A 23,215-nucleotide genomic window follows, 5' to 3' on the forward strand; every position below is an offset into this window, starting at 1 on the left:
CATAATGGTATGCTTATTGAGCTTGTAAATGACACAAAGGTAGGAGGGATAATTATAACCCTGGGTGATAGAATCGGGATTCGAATAAAGGATTTAAAATGATCATGATAGTCAAGAACATTGTATTGAATCTTTTTAAATGGCATTAAATAAAATAAGTACAAAGCTCATTTCTCATTCAAAAATTCAACTTCACAAGCATAGGGTGAGAAAGGTATTATGAGAAATTCTTTCAAATTTTTTTTTCTTTTACTTTGGCTTTGTGGGTTACAAGTTCAATATGAATCAACAGAGTGATACAGCACAAAAAAAGATGAAATAAAATAAAAACCCTAAGGCAATCTTAGATCTCATTAAGAAACATGGTATACAAGACTAGACAGATAATTCCTCTCTTCCTTACTCAGAGCACCATAAAACATTGTATATGATTCTGGGTGAACATCTAGGTGGTGCAGTGGATAGATTGCCACTCATCTTCCTGAGTTCCAATCTGTCCTCAGACACTTACTAGCTGTGTAACCCTGGGCAAATCACTTAACCCTGCTTGCCTCAGTTTCCTCATCTGTAAAATGAGCTGGAGAAGTAAATGGCTAAATCACTCTAGTGTCTCTGCCAAAAAATGACAAATGGGATCAGGAAGAGTCAGACAAGATTGAAAATGACTGAATAACATAGTTCTAAGCACCACATTTTGGGAAGTATTTTCAGGAACTAGATGTACAGTGTTTACAGTGTTTAATTAATAGGATGTTGAAAAGCCATGGATGATGCCATATGAAGACGAGTTGAAGAAACTAAGAGTGTTTAGCCTTGAGAACAGAATACTTAGTGAGGAGGCAATAGATGCCTTCAAGTATTTGAAGAGTTTCGATGAGGAGAAAGGAATAGATATGTTCTGAGTCAGTCACTCTCCCTTGGTTCTTTATTTTGTCATTAATAGCCTTTCACAAACTGACTAAAATCTGTCTTTCTGCTTTTTCTTTTTTTCAGATTGATTTTACATTATCTCCTTTCCCTCCCCCACTCCTCCTACCCTATATAAATTTCCTTATTTTCTATTCCCCACATAGGACACTGCAGGCCTTCTGTGTGCCTTTAAATAGGCTGTCCCCTGAGCCAAAAACATTCTTTGACTTCACCTCTCTCTCTTAAATCTTCTACCTCCATTCAGGCTCATCTGAAGTACCAGACCTTTCTTGATGTTACTAGTGATCTCAATCACAAAATCACTTGATATTTATCTTATACAGACCTACATTTTCTTAATTTTGAATTTATATCTCCCAGCAAAATGTGAGGTCCTTGAACAATATATGCAATAACAAGAACATTGTAAAGACAAACTTTGAACACCCAAAGAGCTCTAATCAATATCATTATTATTCCTTACTGCCATGACTTTTAGCAAGTCACAACTTCTCCAAGTCTCGCTTTCCTCATTCATAAAATAAAAAAGGTTAGATTTGAGAACCTACAAGATTTCTTCAAACTCTAAATTTATGATTCTATAATTCTTTAAGAGTGCAGTTCTGAGATAGTTCTTTTTTCTAACTGGTCAATGTCAGACCTGGACAAAAGTCAACACCCTCACGGATGAAATGTTAGAGCTGGGAAGGGTAATAATAAAAATAATAATAATAAGCATTTAAATTGTGCTTTAAATTTTGTGAAGTGCTTTGCCAATATTATCTCATTTTTCCTCACAACAACCCATTTCATTTTATTATTGTCTTCCCCCATTAGAATGTAAGGTGCTTGAGGGTAGGGATTATCTTTCTTTTTACTTGTTTTCGTATTCTCTGTGCTTAGCACATTTCCTGACACATAGTGAATGCTTAATAAGTGCTTATTGACTGACTGATTCCCTGGCTCTTCCCCAGTCTTTTCAAGTATAAGGACTCCTTTTTAATGTCAAAAAATGTTGTGTACCCCACATGTTAGTAGCTGTGTAATTATTATCTTCCAATTGAAAAAAAATCATAGAGATAGAAAGTTACTATGAATTCAGTAATATTTCAAAATGAATTTGTATGTTCCAGCATCAATCAATCAACTCCTCTGTTGCTTCAATGTCCCTCTGTAAATGAGTACATTTTGGTTGCTTTTTGTTTTGTTTTGTTTTCCAGAATACCCTAGCTCCTTTCATTCATTTCTCACTTGAACACCATCACTACTATAGACCCAGTGCAATCAGCAGCAGCATCAATTCATCATAACAAAATAAAAGCACCTGCTATGTGACACATAAGTGCTGGCTATATAAGGACAAAAGCACAACAATGCTTGCCCTCAAGGAGCTTGTAATGTGACAGGGAAGAAAACTAGATCTATAGTACATACATTTGAAACATATTAATAATATGTTAACATATACATAATTGTGGACCTATTGACTCAAATTAGCATGAATTTTCTTATTTGTCTACTTGGTATATCTTCAACATAGACATAAAATCTTGTACAAATGGAATAATGCCTTGTACAAAATTTGTGTTCAACAAATATTTGTCAAAATGAATGAAATATTTATGTTAAACATTCATTTTCAATCTGTAGGAGATATATTTTCTTCTTTCATTTTACTGAGTCATATTGCTCATTTTGTTCAGGACTAAATAAAGGTACAAAAGACAAGCTTGGTAAACACCTGATTTTCAAATCTCTTATAGAAATTCTTCTCCATCTTTAAAAGTTCACAGTTTGGGAACCATTGGTCTACAGCACACAGTGAACATAGCTAGGAATTAGAAGTCTAAGAAAAAAAGAGATGGAAAAGGAAAGAATACAAATGTAAACACAAAAGCTAGAGAACCTATCACACTACTGATATAGTTTTACTGAACCACAAGTCTCCTTTTGTGTTAATAAACTACTATGAAATCTATTTCATGGTTGTCTACTCTCTCAAAACCTTTGACTGATTTGTTACAAAGAGACAAAAAAATTGGAATTTGTCAAAGGAATACCAAAAAGAATTTTATGCTGATGAGCAAATAGTACCATTTTCTGTAGATTGAATAATGTATTCACCCCACTTTTGCCATGAAATTGGCCTCTACTGCTGTTTCTGTTAGTAGCAAGAAGTCCACTGCCTGTGAATCACACATACAGGTAAACCAAAAATAAAATAAGTTCTGTCAATGTCAAAAAAGAAAATCCAGCTCTTTCTTGTATAAAATGGTTTCCTGTTTGACCAGCCATCAGCTCATACTTTACTCTTAATCCCTGACTAGTATATGCTCTCCATCAGTTGATAACTACATGAAGAAGAATAACAGAAAGGTTATTGAATATGGTTAATATGAATGCAGCAGATTAAAGCTTCTATGTTGATCGGTATTGGGATTGATTAAACCTGTCAATGGCTGCTAAACCTCCAGCCTGGGCAAGATAGGGAGTCCTAGTCTCAAAATAATAATAATATGTAAGAAAATCCTGGGGACTTGGAAATGCAAACAGATACTCAAGGTTTCCTTAGGAAACTAAGAATCTTGGACCAGCTTTATATTCTGAATGGCTTCCAAGATTGAGAAATAGTGTCTAAAGAGCAAAGTGAAAGAATAGATGGAATTTTTACTCTAGGCCAACATCATATTCCTTTTTCCACACATCTGTTTTCTCCTAAGGGAGAAATGTCATGTCTGGACATAGATACAAGCACACTATGCCACTAATACTAGTCACCATAACATCAAACATAGTCAACCATGGTTGGAGATATCTAATCAACTGCCAATCTATCAAAGTCAACAATTGCAGGTATTTATTTTGTTCACTCTGGGGTAATTCTAATGCAGAGCAACACAGTAAAATAGACATAATGGCAAATGCAATAATGAAAAAAAAGTGTTTGCAGATAACTTTTCATGATTGATACTATCAGATAATATTCAAGAGCTATTTTCACATCTAATTTTCCCCCACAGTCTTCCCCATATCAGCCTAAATTTTTCTAACAGCAAACTCTTTTCTCTACCTTATATCTTATGAGTCTTCTCTCATTAGAATTTTGGTGGATTACTATTGGTTCCCTGAATGATCATAGGATCGTTCCTGGAATTCCTTGTCTCTGGGAGGCTTTCAAACAGAGTCTGGATAACTACTTGTTTAGAACATTGTGGAAATGAATAGTAAGTTTGGTGGGGTTTGGATGCCAATTTTATACTAGAAAAACTGAGCAGTGTAAGTAGAAATAGCAATGCAACATGCAGTAATTAATAGATTATGGGAAAATAATATCTAAGCAAAATAAAACTTCCCCTCAGTTACTGACTCTCCCTCAAATGCTCACAACTTTCCAAAATAAAGTTTTGGAGGGCTGCGGTACAACCAGGCAAATTGCGACATAGGAAAAAACAACTGTCTTTGATATCTTGCCTCAGGTGTCCAGTATTCTGGAGACTGTCAATATCATAGGGTCCTAGGATCATAGTTTGAGAGTTAGAAGACATTTTAGCAGACATGTTGCCCAACCCTTTTATTTCCCAGAAGAGGAAACTGAAGTCAAGAAAGATTGGGTTTTGTTGATTGTTCATGGCTAGGCTGAACCAAAATAATAATATGGCAATTCTGTCTAAATTAATTTACTTATTCAGTATCAGATCAAACTATCAAAGTTATATTTTATAGAGTTAGAAAAAATAAATACAGAATTCAACATGAAGAACAGAAGGTCAAGTATCACCAAAGAAATAATAAAAAGAAAACTTTGGGAAGAAAGGAGTTCTAACAGAACAAGATTCAAACTATACAACAAATAATCAAAATGATTTGGTACTCCTCAAGTAATGAAAAAAGTAAAACCATATTAAGTGCCTACTATATATCAAGCACTGTGCTTAGTATTTTGCAAACATTATATCATTTGATCTTCACACAAACCCTAGGGGTATGAGATATTATTATTATTATCTCCAATTTACAGATGAGGAAACTGAGGCAGATAAAAGTTGAGTGACTTGAGGGCATCTAGGTAGTACAGTGGATAGAGCACCAGACCTGGAGTCAAGAGGAACTGAATTCAAATCCTGACTCAGACCAGCCACTTGGCACTTACTAGCTATGTGACCTTGGGCAAGTCACTTAACTCCAATTGCCTAAGAGAAAAAAAAAAAGTTGAGTGACTTGCCCAGGGTTCCAGTGTCTGAGTGTCTGAGGCCAGATCTGAAGTCAGATCTTCCTGACTCTAGGCCCCACATTCTGTCCATTGTATCACCTACATAATATATAGAAGTAAACAGTATGGTAGTCTAGGGCCTAAAAAAAACAAAGACCCCACCTCCTAAGGTAAGAACACACTATTTGGTAAAAACTTCTGGAAAATTTGAAAGCAATATGGCAGATGCTAGGAATATACCAGGTATTACCACATACCAAGATAAGCTACAAATAGATAAATGACTTAAACATAAAGGGTGACAAAATAAATAAATTAGACAAGCAAAGAAAAACTTATCTGTGATCTATAGATAGAGGATCAATAGATCTATAGATATGGGAACAATTAATGACCAAATGAGGGATAGAAAACAAAATGGACAATTTTTATTGCATAAAATTAAACAGTTTTTACATTATGAAATCAATGAAGATAAAGTTAAAAGTAAACCAAGTAATAGGAGCTGGGGGGATGGGGAGAGCCACAGAAATTTTCCCTAACAAAAGTGTAATTTCCAAGACATCTAAGAAACTCTTTCAAATTTATAAGAATTAGTATCACTCTCCAATTGATAAATGGTCAAAGGATATAAACAGAAAATTTTTAAGGAATAAACCCAAAATTTCAAAGCTATATAAAAAAGTTCCAAATCTCTAATCATTAGAGTAATGTAAATTAAAGGACCTCTGAGTTTTCCTCCTACCTATTAGTTTGGCAAAGTTGACAGAAAAGAAAAATGGCCAAAGTTGGAGTAGTTACAGGAAAACTGACACATTGACGCATTATTGGTGGCTATGTAAATTGGCCCAGTCATTCTGGAAAAAATCCCCTCCTCAAAGTTGCTAAACTTTGCATTCCATTCAACATAGAAATATATCTTCTAAGCTAAGCCCCAAAGAGATTAAAAAAGAGGGAAAGGATCCATAGGAAAAAACAACAAACATTTATAGCAGCTCGTTTTGTGGTGGCAAAGAACTAAAAACCTACCAGAATGCCCAACAAAAGAGGAATGGCTGAACAAATTATGATATGTTATTTTGGAAAGCAATTTAGAACCATGACCTTAAAGTTACCAAATTGTGAATATTCTTTGACCCATCTATACCAAGACTATGCCAATACTTCAAAGAGATCAGCAAAAGAGAAAAAGGAGGATAGAGTACCATCCCTGAAGTCAGGAGGACCTGAGTTCAAATCCAGCCTCAGACCAAACACTTGACACTTACTAGCTGTGTGACCCTGGGCAAGTCACTTAACCCCAATTGCCTTAAAATAAGAGAGAGAGAGAGAGAGAGAGGGAGAGAGAGAGAGAGAGAGAAAGAGACAGACAGACAGACAGAGAAAGGATCTTTGTGTAAAAAAAAAATTTTTTTAATTATAGCAATGCTTTTTGTAGTAGCTAAAGACTGGAAACTAAGGAGACTATTGCTGTTCAATCATTTCAGGCTATTCGTGACCCCATTTGGGGTTTTCTTGGCAAAGGTACAGGGGTGGTTTGCCATTTCCTTCTCCAGCTCATTTTACACATAAGGAATCCAAGGCAAACAGGATTAAGTGACTTGCCCAAGGTCACACAGCTAGTAAGTGTCTGAGGCCAGATTTGAACTCAGGAAAGTGAATCTTCCTGATTCCAAGCCCAGTGCTCTATCCACTGTATCACCTAACTGCCCCTAAGGGGACTATCAGGGAATGGATAAAGAAATTATAGTATGTGAATGTAATGAAATACTATTGCGCTATAAGAAATAATGAAATGGGCAGTTTTATAGAAATTCATTAAGACATGCATATACTAATGTAGAGTGAATTAAGCAGAACAACTAGGAGAACAGTTTCTTCAATGACAACAATAATATAGAGAAAAACAACTTTAAATGACTTTAGAATTCTGATCAATATAATGATAAACCACAAGCCCAGAGATCTAAAGGTGAATCTACCACTCAGAGAGGTGACTTAAAATGTAGAATGAGATATATATTTTCAGACATGGCAAGATGGAAATTTGTTTAGCTGGACTATGCATATTTGTTATGAGGGTTTTATTTTTCATTTTGTGTTTGTTTTATTTAATGCAGGTGCAGAATAAGGGAGTGATAATAGATACTTGTAAAATAGGGTAATTATTTTTTCAATTTAAAGTATGGCAGATGAATATAGAATAATATTATTTTCCTATAAGAAATGAGAAAGGGGACAATTTCTGAGAAACCTGTAGAAACTTGTATGAACGGATACAAAGTAAAGTGAACAGTACCAGGAGAAAAAATTATATAGTAACAACAACATTACAAATGCAACAACCTTGAAAGACAAAAACACTGATCACTGCCATGACCAACCACAATCCCAGAGGACATCAGACAATGAAGTGTGCTACCTACCTTCTGGCACAGCAATGATGGATATGGGAAGTAGAATGGGGCATACATTTTTGGACATGGTCAATTTGGGAATTTGTTTTGTCTAATTGTACATATTTGTTAATTTTTTTCTTTTTAATCTTTTTTTTTACTGAATAGTAGGGGAGAGATGTAGAGAGATGAAAAAATAGATTCTTGTTCATTGAAAAAAGTTAATTTACTTTTAAAAAAAAGAGAGACTTCTTTGTGGAGGCAATATTTAATGTGCACTAATGAATCACTATTTGTAGAATTTCAAGCATCACCAGGGGAGATCCTATGTGTGACCCTCAAATTATATTACTTAGTTGACCACCTACATATGTCAGGACTATTTTCAAGAATGATGAATCAACACAGAAAAAGATGAAGTAGAATCAGTTAGCTAAGGTGGATCTTAGATAACACATAATGCATAAAGTCATTGCATTTTAGAGCTAAAAGATATCTTAAAATCTATTCAGGTTTTGTGGGAAGGACCCTCACCCATATACACACACCTTCCCAGGTGACCAGGTCCTCACCCCAAAAAAGTCCAGAGCCTACTGAACACATGCCTACAATTACACCATTAGAGATTCACTCTTCTATCACCTGATACTGTATAAATTATGCTGAGAAAGCTAACACTCTAAGGCTTATCATCTATTTACAATTTAGTGTGAATAAATTTATTAGCACATTTCCAAAGAATAGATTTTGATAGGGTGAAGAAGGGAGGAAAAGCATGACTGTATGGTCTGACATGAGAAAAAGGACTTTCCCAAGAAGGAAAGGGTAAAGAAAAAGGATACTAGTACTAGAGTCCACAGATTTTGCTTGCTTCATAATTTCCCTTGAACCAATTGGCCCTACTAATCTTTTGATGAAAGTATTAAATGATTTCTCAAAATGTGCATCCTGGTGCCAGTCTCATTTTGAATCTTCGAAAAAATAGTGCAAGCATTGGTACCTAAAACTAGCTAAACACACCAGTTAGGGGAGTCAGTATGGTGTGGTATAGATGGAAAGCTGGCTTTGCAGCCTGTATAAATGAAACCACAGGTCCAATCAGTATCCCCTTTCCCTACACTAACCCAGTAGTACTTAAAACTATCAATAAATATTGTAACAAAGTTGCATGACAGAGGACAACCTTGGCTTCCTCTTATATTTCAGCCAGTCTGCATTCCAAATAGTGTGGGACGTGCTGTTCCCGTGGATTCAGCATCCTTTGCTGCCTCGGGGTAGAAACAAATCTATACACTAAAAACTCCTGGGGAAAAAATGTGAAGTCTTATTACTGAGAAAACAATACAAAAAATATAGAGAGAGCTGGAAACTATTATATGTAAGATGTCAACTTGATCTAAATATGTCTAAGTATGACCTGGGAGAAAGAACAAAATTTCACTTTAAAACTGTGCTGCCGTAGTAGTACCTCCACCTATCCAGAAGGTGGTTGCTTATAGCCTTTGCCTATCTGGGAAAGAACCAACGAGCAAAACAAGGCTCCAAAGCGGCAGAGATGCTATCATGAAGTTCATACATTAGAACCTGAATTCAGTTTCCTTAAGAGAGTTCATCTATCCCAGACTATTGTTACTTTTTACCTGCTCCAACAAGCCTGGTTATCTGGTTTCTAAGTCCACTGATAATTAGAAATCACAAATTAGAGTTACATAAGAAAAGGCGTTTGCTATAGATGGATATAGATGAATATTCTGACCATATCAAGAAGCAGACAATGTGAGGATGTACAGGACAATTCAGACAAGGCAAGATTTTCTGTCCTCAAGATTGAAAACATGTGTGTCAATATTTGGTGCCAAGGAGATCAAGAAGCTGTAAGAATCAAAGATCCTGTTTGGAGAGTCTAATGAAGGGGAATCCAAACAGTCAGAAACTGGGAGCCAAGTTAAATCCAACACAGAGGTAGCACTTGCAATGGGATTACGAACACATGTCCTGGGATTGCTGGTGATGGTCACTTGAAATGCTCAGTGTCATGACACTATGGGCTCTATTTATAGACTGCAGGCACCACTCCACCCACTAGTGCTTTTGAAATCTATTTCATATGGAAAAATGGAGCTCAGATTCACAGCAAGCGACGAAAATGAATAGCTATGAAAAGCAATTGTAAGAACTCTACAAGCATAACACTCTGAGACATTTAATATAGGGTAACCAACTCACAATTCTCAAAACTGCCTGAGAGCATGAGTATATCATAGCAAAGTACAATCGAGAAAGCAAATAATGATAGCCCTCAGTCATTAAAAGAATGTTAAAATGAAACTCAACCCAGAACTGGAAAACATAGTTCACCTAGGAAAGAAGTCTCTATCCGATTAAAAAAAAAAACCTGCTGGGAAAATTGGAAAACATTCTGGCAGAAATTGGATTTAAACCAACACCTAGGCCACATTCCATAATATAGTCTAAATGAATAAATAACTTCAAAATTAAAGATCATATTATTTTTAAAAATTACAAGAGAAACAGACATATACTTCTCACAGCTATAGGAAGATGTATTCTTAAACAAACAATAAGATAAGTAGCTCTGATTATATGAAACTGAAAAATTTCTGCGCAATTAAATAAATAAATGAATTTTTTCAGATAAGAAAGGAAGTAGTTGAATTGAAAAATAATCTTTGTATTAAATTTCTATGAAAAGAGTTTACTATCCAAGATATATAAACAATTGGTCATAAATGTATACACACACACACACACACAGAGTCATATAAACATGATCAAAAGCCTTTTCCCAATATATAAGTGGTCAAAGGAAATGAACAAACAGTTCTCCAAAGAATTACAAAATACTAGTGACTATATATGACATAAATCTCCAGATCATTAATAATAAAAATGCAAATTGAAACAACCTTGAGGTTTCATCTCACACTCTGCAAATTGACTAAGTTGAAGTGATAGGAACAATAGGTTTTGGAAGAGCTATAGAAAAATAAACATGCTAGTGCATGGTTGGTGGAGCTGTGAATTAGTATAACCATTTTGGAAAGCAATTTGGAATTACACAAATAAAGTGATTAAAATGTCCATAGTCTTTGACTTAGAAATTCCATTACTAGGCTTATACCCCAAGGAGGCCATTGGTAAGAAGAAAGTTCCCATACACATGAAATTGTTCATAGCAGTATGTTTTATAATAGAAAATAATTGAAAGCAAAGTAGATATCCTTCAATTGGGGAATAGCTAAACACTGCAGTATATGAATGAAATGGAAAATTACAAATGTGATAAATATAGAGAAGCATGGAAAGATCTACATGGATTGATGCAGAGTGAAATAAGTAGAGCCAAGAAAATAGTATTCACAATAATTATAGCAATATAAATGGGAAGAACAACCACTGAAAAAAAGTAAAGTTTATAAGATTATAAAGTACAAGCATATCTGGAAAGAAAAGATATAAGAAAATATTCTCACCCCAGCCTACCCCATTGTGTAGGTGGGAATTCCACAAGTGTTTAGCATATTTTCATACTTTTTCTATTTATTGATCAATTGTACTGATGTTTTCTCCCTTCTTTTTACTTTTTTATTTTTTTTGTCTTAAAATTCAATTTTCATATGGGATAGCTCTCTGTAAAAAGAGGGATACTGGGAAATAGTATGATAACCAAAAAAAGACAAATAAATACTTATTTTTTAAATAAAAAGGGATGTTGCAAAATGACCAAAAAAAAAAAAACCATGGCACTAAAGAAGAAGAATGAGATGACACAATGACTCCACTCATTTGAAGAGAGGAGAAGTCCAAGGACATTTTACTTTGCACATATCATCATATTTTTTTTCTATATATTTGTCAGTTTTGCTGATTTTTTCTTCTTTTTTTTTCTTTAAAAATATTCTTTGTTATATGAGAGGACTCTCTGTAGGGAAGGGGGAGGTATGTTAGAATAAATTCTGTTGACATAAAAATAAGAGGTATTAACAAATATTTTTAAAAGATAATGCTAAAATATGTTCAGTTTACTTAAGAAGATAGGGAAAATGTGAAATACAATATAGAAAGATTTCTATCCAAAGTGGTTCAGCATATAAAAATCTCAGTTATCTAAAGTGGTTCATTCAACAAAGTGGTTCCAGATAGCTGTGCTCTTCCTATATAACAATACAGCTTAGTAGAATATTGCACAAGGATTCAGGAAAACCTGGGTTCAAATGCTATTCTTCCCAGGTATGTTACCCTGGGCAAGTCACTTAACATTTTGCAGCCTCAGTTTTCTCAAGAATAAAATTGTAATCATAACAGCACCTACCTCACAGGATTGTTGTAAAGATCCTGTAAGATAAAGTGTGTAGTCCTATTTCAGGCAAGTCACATAGCCAACGTGTCTGAGGTGAGGTTTTAAACAAAGTTTTCCTCACTCCAAGGCTAACTTTCTATCCAATGGATAGACTCTGACCATTTGATTTCTTCCTCCCAATTCCTACCTGCCAGTTCATATAGTCACAAAGAGAAGAAGGACAGAAAAGAGAGGTAATAAGGAATGTATATGTTAACAAAGTACGAAGATGTATTCATATCCTGATATCCTTTTGTGAAGTGTGAAAAAGTTTTCCTTGGTTGAATTTAATGGGTGATAATTGGTCACAGTTCTACTGTCCCTTAAAGACTGAGCTCAATAGTTCTTTAGTGGGTTTAGATAGGAGCCAGTAGTCATATAAGAACTCAAGCCACAAGAAAGAATTGATCTTTACCTCTTCATTCTGGGGATGGAGGAAGCGGAGGGGATTTCTCTCTCTTCTTCTGCCCCATGATACTTTGAAGTGTAGCTACTCAAGTTGCAGACAAGACATCTCATCCAGCAGAGAACAGAAACACTCTCCAGAGAGACACGGACACTAAGAGGCAGCTAATCAAGGCAGGAAACAGCTTCAAGAAGCATGAGCCCTCTGGCAGCAGAGAAGAGTACTAATCATGGACTAGTTCTGGCAATCAAGAGTTGAGCTGCAGAGGTGAATGGTCTATAGCAGGTCAGCTGAGCAACCCACACAGCTGAGACCACCACAGAACTGTGTCAAAACTGTCTGTGGAAATAAAGGACATTGAGATTCTGCCATACCTGAGTCATGAATTGTCTTGACCACCAGTTTCCTCTATATGTGTGTCTCACTACCAATTGTACTGGTTCATGTGCTCTAGGTTGGTGGAGGATGAAGATATTTTGAGCTACTATACTTTCTATGTTATTTTAAACGTCTTTGCTTTGACCTAATTATATCTCCTGATTTACTATAGGGGCTCATAGCCTCTATTGGAATTCACTAGTAGGGGTTCATAAATTAGAATTTTAGTATGTCCATAGCCACTGAATAATGCCAAACACGGTAACAGTAGCCATCCTCTTGCATCCACAAGTGCAAGTACAAGTTGGTAAATAACCCAGAGGGAAGGCTGTATGACTAAGTCACACCACCATCTCTCTTGACTTAAACATTGAAAAGGGAGCTGTCTGCGACTTCATCAGTTTTACCTGCAGTAGTGCGCATCACCACCCATCCATTCTGCCCTATCCTTTGGAACGCTTATCCATATCTTTCCATAAGCTCATCACAAAGAATCTGCTAAATGTATTAGGGGACTTTCCCTTTAAAGATTGAGAATATCAATGGAATACATAAGCTATTCACCAGGTTTCCCTCACTCCTGCAATGAGACCAGCCCACCTTATTTTTAGATCATACATTTCTTCAATGACATCGTTTGATGACATCTTTTACTCTGCTTCTCCTGGAGGTGGCTAAGTAACTCAGGGGATAGAATCCTGGTCCAGGAATCGGGAAGACTTGAATGTAAATCCAGACTCAGACACTTACTACCTATATGACCCTGGGCAAGTCATTTAATCACTGTCTGCATCAATTTCCTCAACTGTAAAATGGAGATAATAATAGTGCCAACCTCCCAAGGTTATTATGAGGACCAAATGAGATAATATTTTCAAGTACTTAGCATAATGCCTGGCACATAATAAGCATTTAATAAATGTTTGTTTTCTCTATGTATTCTCCTTTGTAATTCTTTGTTCATAGTGTATTACAAGCTACTCTCCCCACCGTGCACCTTTCCACTGCCCTTTGGATAATATTGATTTTCTGTTCTTCAGAGACTGTCATATGCCATGCCTTACAGCCATACAACACCAAAAGAATATTAGCATTAAAAAGATGTGCCTTCAGTTTTTAAAATTAATGAATGAGTTAAATTAATAGCTAGCTTTAAATTATTGTGGGCTGACGTGGAAAACAGGAAAATCAGCTTGTTATAGTGGAGAGAGAGAGAGAGATGGTTTTGTACTAGAAAGATCTATGTTCAAGTCCCAACTCTGACACATATTAGTTGTGTGATTTCAACCTCTCAGTGCTCTACATAACTCTAAAACTATTAAATGTGGGGAAAGTGCCAATTTGCAACAGTAAAAAGACTTTCCTCATTTGGGATTCCCCAATACCAATGAAATAAAAGGTCTGGTTTCTATCCTCTATGTGATGAATGACTTAAGTAGTAAAACTCAGGGCTTTAAGAATGTATAGAATTTATGTGGAGTCAACTTGGAAGATAAGAAGTGGAGTAATTGATACCAACCTGAAAAAAATGTAGGAGGTGGCATTTGGAGATTGGTCATTTTCATTGTTGTCACTATTCTAGTTTTTGGAAAACTTACAAAACACAGGTCAGTTGCCCATCAGACACAAGACTTGCTTGTAATTAATCTGAAGGTGATTAAAAGCTTTTAATTAGACTTAAACAAAATGAGAAAGGACTGGGATTGGGTGTGCAACACTGAAGACTTCAGCCATCTGCTGCCAGCTAGTTCTTGCCAAAAATCTGATGTGTGAGTGAAATCATGCCAACTGATGACACATGGCATTTCTTCCTCTTTAAATATCTTACTCAGAAATTCGTTTACAACTCTGCCACTTGACTAAACAGTAAATGTTTCCCCAAATCATTGAGTTTTGAATTTTAGAAGTCATAGCATTTGGCATAAGTTTCCATTAGTAAACAAATCTAAGTTAAAAAATATGGGTAGATAGATAGATAGAAAAATTGATAGATTAATATTTAGATCAGAGCTAGTGCCATGTGTTTAAATATATCATCACTGGATTCAAACTTGGGAAAACTGGACTTCAAAGATTGTTATATTTGGAATTTGGATTACATAGCCTGATTATAAGGCAATCAGAACTACAAGTTCTCAATTAAAAAGTAGGTTACAAAGTAAGGCACACAAACCAAGCTTTAAAACAGCAGTAACATGAAATGGATCGAGAGATTAGTCTAAGCCAAACATGGTCGCACATGCCTGTCATCCCTTCTGTTGAGAGGCTGTGAGGCTGATGGGTGCTTCAAGAGTTCTGAGCTGCAGTATGTCTAAAGCTGATCTGATGTCCATGCTAAGTATGGCATCAACATAGTGAGGCTCCTGAGATGCTGATAGTGGGACAAACTAGGCCATGTTTGAAACAAACCAGGCCAAAGTTTCCACATTGATCTGTATTGGGATCAGTTGCATAAGTGGGTGATACACTAGCAGCCTGGGTGAAATAAAAGATCTAATCTCCAAATACACACACACATACATACATCTACATATATACATACCTCCATATACACATATATACATATGTATAAGTGTGAATATATGTGGGTATGCATGTATATGTGTGTGTATATATATATATATATATATATATACATATAAAGATCTACATATAACATATAAAGAGTACACCAGAAAAAGAACCTAAATTTCCTTTCTCTGTACAGGTTGCCCTAAGATACAGGACCAAGACTACAGGGATATCTGCACTATCCACAGGAGCAGGTCAAACTATAAATTTGCAAATTTGTCTTGATTTTTGGTTTAACAGGGATGTAGGCCAGAAACTGCTCTATGTCTGTCAGGTAGAGTTAGAAGAATGAAAACTATTGACCCTGCTTTATTATGAGTAAGTTACACCCATGTCCTAGAGTTGCCTGGTTTCCAGCGTTGGTGCTTCTTTGCTATAAATAGGGATTTTCAAAACCCATGCAATGGCAGAAACTTTCACTTTAATTAAACCTTCAGGATTAGCCTTGAAGGAATTAGATTAAAAGAAGGAAGTATCTTCAATGTAGTATTGACCAAATGGAAGATGAATCTTTGAAGGAAGTGATCTCAGAGAGACTGAATGGTTTTAAGAAATAGATTCTCCAAGATTATATGACTATCGTCTGGGATTAATGAAGCAAAATGTTAACTTTCACTTTATCCTGACTTGTATAACTATGTTTTATCATGTGAAATTTTCTTTTTTTTTAGATTTCTATAAATTTTACTTTAAAATGTCTTTTTGTTGGAAATATATGTTCAAGTGTATGAGAGGACTTTGTTATTTGGGGCATTTCTCTCTGAAGAGAATAATGCTTAGATTTAGAATAATGATACACTTGTGCCTACTATGCAGAGTATCATACTAATATCTTTTCTTCAACACCTTAAAGTCTCCTCAATCATCATTTATGAAGTGTCTACTACATCCAAGGCATTATATATGTGTTAGGTCAGGGGTTCTTACCCTTTTTGGGGCCATCAACCACTTTAATAATCTAATGAAGTCTACAAAACCCTTTTCGGGTTAATATTTTTAACTGTATGAAAGAAAATAAGCAAGATTGCAAAGAAGATCCATTGCATTGAAATTCAGTTATCAAAATAATAAAACAAAAGAAAAAAGCCAGTCCACAGAGTCCAGGTTAAGAGCTACTATGCTAGGTACTAGAAATGTAAAGACAAAAGTGAAATCTTTCTGCCCTCAAATCTACTGACATAAACTCTCCTTGCCTTGCTAGTAGCCTCTGATGCCGCTAACAGCAGTAGTCTCCTTTAGAAGGTCCATCTCTAGTATTGCCTCTTGTTGTATTAGACTATATGGCTCAGGTTTCTTTTTGAAGAGAAAATTCAGAAGACCTTAATTTTGCCTTCTTGGACTACATCTCCTGACTGACCCCATGAAAAGACCCACTGGCTTTTGTCACTGTGGTCAAGACATTATTGTATTGCTCCTCACTTTCCTCAAAAAAAAAAAAAATGATGAAGAATCTCATGGCCACTATTGGTCCTATAGGCTCATGTGAGCTAACTACAATCCAAGAAGGCAACTCTATGAAGTCATGTGGAAATCTCAAGGCAGAAAATCTCTGGTTTAAAAATATACATCCTGTAAGAACTCACTATTTGACAAAAACTGCTGGGAAAATTGGAAAAGAGTGTGTCAAAAACTAGGCATAGACCAAAATCTCACACCATATACCAAAATAAAGTCAAAATGGGTTCATGATTTAGATATAAAGGCTGATACTATAAGCAAAATGGGAGAGCAAGGAATAGTTTACCTATCAGATTTATGGAGAACAGAAGAATTCATGACAAAACAGGAGATAAAGAACACTATGAAATGCAAAATGAATAATTTGACTATATTAAATTTAAAAGTTTTTTTGCGCAAAGCCAATGCAATCAAGATTAGAAGGAAAGTAGAAAACTGGGAAAGAATTTTTACAACCAGTGTCTCTGATAAGGGCCTCATTTCTAAAATATATAGAGAATTAAGTCAAATTTATAAAAATACAAGTCATTCCCCAATTGATAATTGGTCAAAGGATATGAGTAGGCAGTTCTCAGATGAAGAAATTAAAGCCATCTATAGTCATATGAAAAAATGCTCTAAGTCACTATTGATTAGAGAAATGCAAATCGAAACAACTCTGAGATACCACATCACACCTATCAGATTGGCTGACATGACAAAACAGAAAAATGATAAATGTTGGAGAAGATGTGGGAAAATTGGAACACTAATGCATTGTTGATGGAGTTGTGAAATGATCCAACCATTTTGAAGAGAATTTGGAATTATGCCCAAAGGGTTATAAAAATGTGCATACCCTTTGATCCAGCAATAGCACATCTAGGGCTGTATCCCAAAGAGATTATACAAATGGGAAAAGGACCTACATGCACAAAAATATTTATAGCAGCTCTTTCTGTGGTGGAAAAGAATTGGAAACTGAGGGGATGCCCATCAATTGGGGAATGGCTGAACAAGTTGTGGTTTATGGATGTAATGGAATACTATTGTTCTATAAGAAATGATGAGCAGGCTGACTTTAGAAAAACCTGGAAAGACTTGTATGGACTGAGTGAAGTGAGCAGTCCCAGGAGAATGTTGTACACAGTAACAGCCACATTATGTGATGACTAATGTTGATAGACTTAGCCTTTCTCAGCAATACAAGGATCTAAGACATCTCCAAAGGTCTCATGATGGAAAATGCTATCCACAAAGAAGAAAGAACTATGGAGTTTGAATGCAGATCAAAGCATACTATTGGCTATTTTTTCTTCTATTTTGTTTTCTCTTTCTGGTGGTTCCTCCTATTGGTTCTAATTCTTCCTTACAACATCACTAATGTGAAAATACATTTAATAGGAATGTATATGGATAGCCTATATCAAATTGTGAGTTGTCTTGGGGAGAGAGGTGGGGAAGGAGGGGGAGAAAAATTTTAAACTCAAAAGCTTATGGAAATGATTATTGATAAGTTAAAATAAATTAATCAAAAAAAAGAAAATGTCAGATCACATGACACCTTCAAAAAAATTGAAAATTTTAAAAATTTTAAAAATAAAAAAATACACACATCTTGGTCCAGAACTAAGTAGGATGAGGTAAGAAGGTTGGATTGCCACTGCTTTTTGCTATTTTATGAGGTGTTATAGGTCAAAATCTTCCACGATCTTTCTCTATAAAATTTAACAAATGAATTTATATCATAAACCAGTCTTGTCTTTGGCTGCCATATCTCTTCACTTGTCAAATGAGCTGTTTACTGAATGAAGTAGTCTCTAGTCTCTTTAAGTATTCTCATTATGGAAATTCATTCATATCAATTAAATTTCTGCATGAAACTGCTAATTATTGTCAACATTCTTTTCTTCTATCCATTTGCCATTTTCAGTGTCAATAATTTGTCTAAACAAGTCAAATTGGGGTTGTTTTAGCTGCACACCATATCTTTTTCTTATTTTTATACTCCAATTTTATATCTATTTTTATCTTTACTCTAAAAAAAAAGGGAATGGCCTAACTGTAAACAGATCTTTAACTCAGAAATGATTCTCATAACAGTAATGAATCATTTTTGTTAAAATGCAATACATGTCTTTCTTTTCTTTTGTGGGGAGAGTGGGGGGAAATAGCCTTAATGCTCCATTCTCTATGGGTCCAGTGGTTTCTGATTAATTACTCAAAATATTCAGGATTTCTTAATGTAACATTCTATATGATCTGCAAGTCACTGGCCCTTCTCATTCCTTTCTATTCTTTTAGATTTAGACAATCTGTTTCCACATCATTAGATGATTTTACCTTGAGCTAATTGTGTCAATTGTTTAATTATTAAAGAAGAACTTACTGGTTGTAGCTTGAAAGCTTTTATTTTAGGAGCATGTATCACAGAGTATCCTGATCCTGAGATTACTGTCCCCATGGGAGACCTCACTTGTAATTGAGAAGAGGTGTGATCAAAGAGAGGTAGGTAAGAGGCCTGTTATACTTTGATTCCTAAATTAAGACACAAAGTGGTAGCCGGAGATATACTTTGACTTCTTTGAAGTTTAAACATGACCTCTAGGAACTGATATAAATATTCACCTTATTATTTATTAGAGAGAGAAAAAAGAGAAAAAATGTTGCCTGTTGAATCATCTCTCAACAATAAATAACGGTCTTTTTTAGCTTCCACTTAGAAATATTTTGTAATTCTCTTCATTCATTATTTCCCATATTGCATGGTGACTAAAACAAATCACAGAAACTAGTCTATAACTATGAATTTGATTCTGTTGAGAGGCTATGGCTTTCACTGATGGTATTTAGGATAGTTATTATATCATTATATTAAGACACACTTCCATGGTAGTCTATTATGTCAAACTGCATCAGCTACCATGTTCATATCAAACTTGTGCTCTATTGGACCTTTAGCTTTTTTTGGTTTTTCAAATTGGAAATTAGGAAGATAAAAATAATCTCTGAGAATATTACATTTTTATTCTTTATCTCAGATTTTTCCATGTAGTTCTCTTTCCATTGGTAATGTAAACAAGGAGAGAGCCAGAAAGAAGACAGGAAGTTTCCTCTCTACTGCACACATGAGAAAATACATGAGAGGGACATGGAAGAGAGAACTGAGCTCTAAATAACAATTCACTCAAGGCTCACTATATGATTGAATTCATCTCCAACAACAATCCCAAATTCAGTACACTTTCCACCTTATCCATGGAAGTTCGGCTATCACAGAATCACGGGACTCTAATGTTGGGAGGTGATCCATCAGTCATTTAGTCACCTGAAAATGAATGTCATCTACTACACACTGGGCAAGTAGTCATCTGATAGAATATCTCCAAAGAGGTGAAAGCTGCCACATCTAGAGACAACAGCCCATTGCACTTTTGTATAGCTCCAATTTCCAGGAAGCTTTTCCTGGTGGTAAACCTAAATTTGTCTCTTTGCTACTTTTCCTCTTCTGCCCTTTAGGGTGAAATAGAAGTCTAATCCCTTTTCCACCTGAAAGCCCTTGGGATCCTTGAAGAAAGATTATCAGGATGATTTATTTTATCACAACTTCCCTTTGCAGAAAGATGTGGTCTTTCTCCTACTCTCCCAATTGCATGTTTCTCTTAGTCCCTGGTCACCTGCTTATTTTCTCAACTGCTGTATCTGTCTAGGTGTTATGAATCAACACCAGTAAGCAAATATCACTGTCTATACCTTTAAATGATAATGCCCCAAAGAGATGAATGGAAAACATTAAATGTCAAAAACTTGCCATTAACAGGCAGCAGGTGTAAAAACTGAAAAGTGTATGAATCACATCAATTGTCATCTCAGAAAACAGCTTGATGCCAAAGTTGCTAAAAGGGGAGCTTTGATTATCTTTGGCTCCCCCAAAAGACTGATAAATCTGATTCAGACTGCCATTGTTCCAGATATAGCCCAAACCTTCCTTAGGATTTTAATCATCACCAGCATTATGTAGCACATGAGAGCTATTTGGCTGCAGGGAGACTCCAATTGTCATTGGCACACCCACACCAGCATGATTGCAAAATAATACCTAGCAATAGTACTTTCTTAGATTCAGAGAAATATCCCTCAAGAAACTGTAGTTTTGTACTCTATATTTTCACAGAATTCTGTTGGTTGGGTCACAGAAGAATTTGAAAATTTCCCTGAATATTAATTTGCTGCTGTCATAAGTCATTCACCAATACCTTAGCTCCCTTGAAAGCTTTCCTTCCCTCCTGTCCATACCACCATCTGCAGCAGCAGTTGTGATCCATCAAGCGGAATGAGGAGGTGTGACTAATTGCTTGCTCTCCAGCTTAGAGGGGCAAAAGTATGTGCCAATAACTGAGTGACCTAGATATTCTGAATATCTTCTAGATGAAAACCTATTACTTCAGGCCTTGAACTCTGATTTAACCTCAGCCTTTCTTGGAAGTTATTTGCCACCTTGTGATTTTTATTCTCCATTATGCCGCAAGAACTAGCCTCTCTCCTCACCACTCTCAATGTTTGTTTTACTCTACTATTATGATCTGTGGCATTGTGAACTAAAAAGTCCATGGCTCTGCTCCTCTACTTACAGATTCTCTCTAGCTTCTTCCCTCCACAATAAGTAAAGGAAAGGTACCATGGAGGGTAATTAGGCCTCCTACTCACCACAATGGAGAAAAATAGGATACTTCTTCAACCACAACCTCCATCCATGTTCTATTTTGCCTCTTTTTCACTCTTCCCTTTAAATTTCCCTTGCATTCCAATACATCCCTGAGCCCTTCAATTTTCCTTCCTTTTCTGTCATTAACTCTAAATCCTCCTGTAGGCAAAGGCAGAGATTTGTAGAATAGAACCAAGCATTCATCAACACCTGCTTCCAATTCATAGCCCCACTAGCTGTTCTCCTTTATTCTTTCAATAGGTCATAGGATTAAAAGCTGAAAGAGATTGCAGAAATTATCAATTCAAGAAATGCTCAAACTTTTAGGCCTCAATCCCCCTTCACAACCTTAAATTATTGAAGACTCCCAACAGAACTTTTGTTTTTGTGAAATGTATCTACTGGTTATTCACTCTATTAGGAATTAAAATGTCTTAGTATCATTATGAAAATATTTTTTATCTCATAGACCCCTGAAAGGATCTTGGGAACCTCCAGTACTACACTATGATAACTACTGATCCAATCCAGTAATGTAATCCTCAATGAAAATATTGAGTCCTAGGGAGGTAAAGTGGCTTGCCAAATATTAGATAAATAATAGGTAGTCACGGAATTACAGTCTGATTCAAATGCAAGACCTCTGTCTCCCAAAATCATTAATCTAACAAATATTTATTAAGCCTCAATTATTTGCAATGCACTGGTCTAAATGCTAGGAATACAATAGTGGAAATCAACACAGTCTTTATATTCAAAGAGTTTATAATCTCATAGTGGTATGGAATAAGACATGTGCACAAATAAGTGTGATAGAAGGCAGAATTGGAAAAGGAGAAGAGAAGAGTATAGATAAAGCACTATAAGAAATCTAAGTAGGTAAAGATCAAGGTTGAATGCAATGTTATAAATCTAGGTGACTGGAAGGATGATGGTGCTCTCTATTAAAAAATAGAGAAGTTTTAAGGGGGATTTCATGTTCTGAAGGATTTGGGTGGGGGAGTAGGCTAAGTTCCATTTTAGATGGGTTGAGTTTTAGTTATTAATAGGACATTTAGGTGGAGCTATCTATCAAGTAGGCAGACTACAGTTCCAGGGAAAGAATGAGGAAAGAGAAAGAGACATAAAAGTCATAATAATAATAGATATTTATATAGAGACTAAAGGTTTTCAAAGCATTTTCCTTCCAGTACATTCTCATTTGCTCATAACAATCCAGTGAGATCAGTACTACAGGTATTATTGTCCCCATTTTAAAGATGAAGAAAAGGAGACAAGAGGTTAAGTGACTTTATCATTATCATACAGTTAATAATCATGAGGGATAAAATTTGAACCCAGGTCTCTCCTGAATCCAAGTCTAGCACTCTTTCCTTCACAGGGAGATGATACTTTGCCATAGGAATGCATGATGTCATAAAGGGAAAGAGAGAAGAGCCAAAGGCATAGCATTTAGGGTTGAAGAGAAGCCATATAGACTGAAAGTGACCAAAGACTGAAGTGGAAGGATTCTTGGTTTTTGTTTTTTTTTAATTTTTTGTTATTATTTTAATAACCATCATCAAACACAAAGATTTCAATATATAAGAACAAGAAAGGAGATTGTATAAAAATTGTGAAAGGCTAGGTTTTTTTGAGTTCCTACTTAAATTAACAAGTAGAAACAAAATTGTTCTGTTGGTTTTTGTACCCTGCTGTAAAATTTTTTCCTCAATATGTTAATACTTTATTGGTGCTCTTTTTGGGGGGGGGGGTAATTGTACTACCCACTAATGTGTTCTCCTCACTGAAATTCTCCTTTGTAACAAAAAAAAATGTAGTCAAGCAAAACACATCAAAACAT

This window comes from Vombatus ursinus, unplaced genomic scaffold (genome assembly GCF_900497805.2).
Source record: "Vombatus ursinus unplaced genomic scaffold, bare-nosed wombat genome assembly UNPS02001419.1, whole genome shotgun sequence".
NCBI lineage: Eukaryota > Metazoa > Chordata > Mammalia > Diprotodontia > Vombatidae > Vombatus > Vombatus ursinus.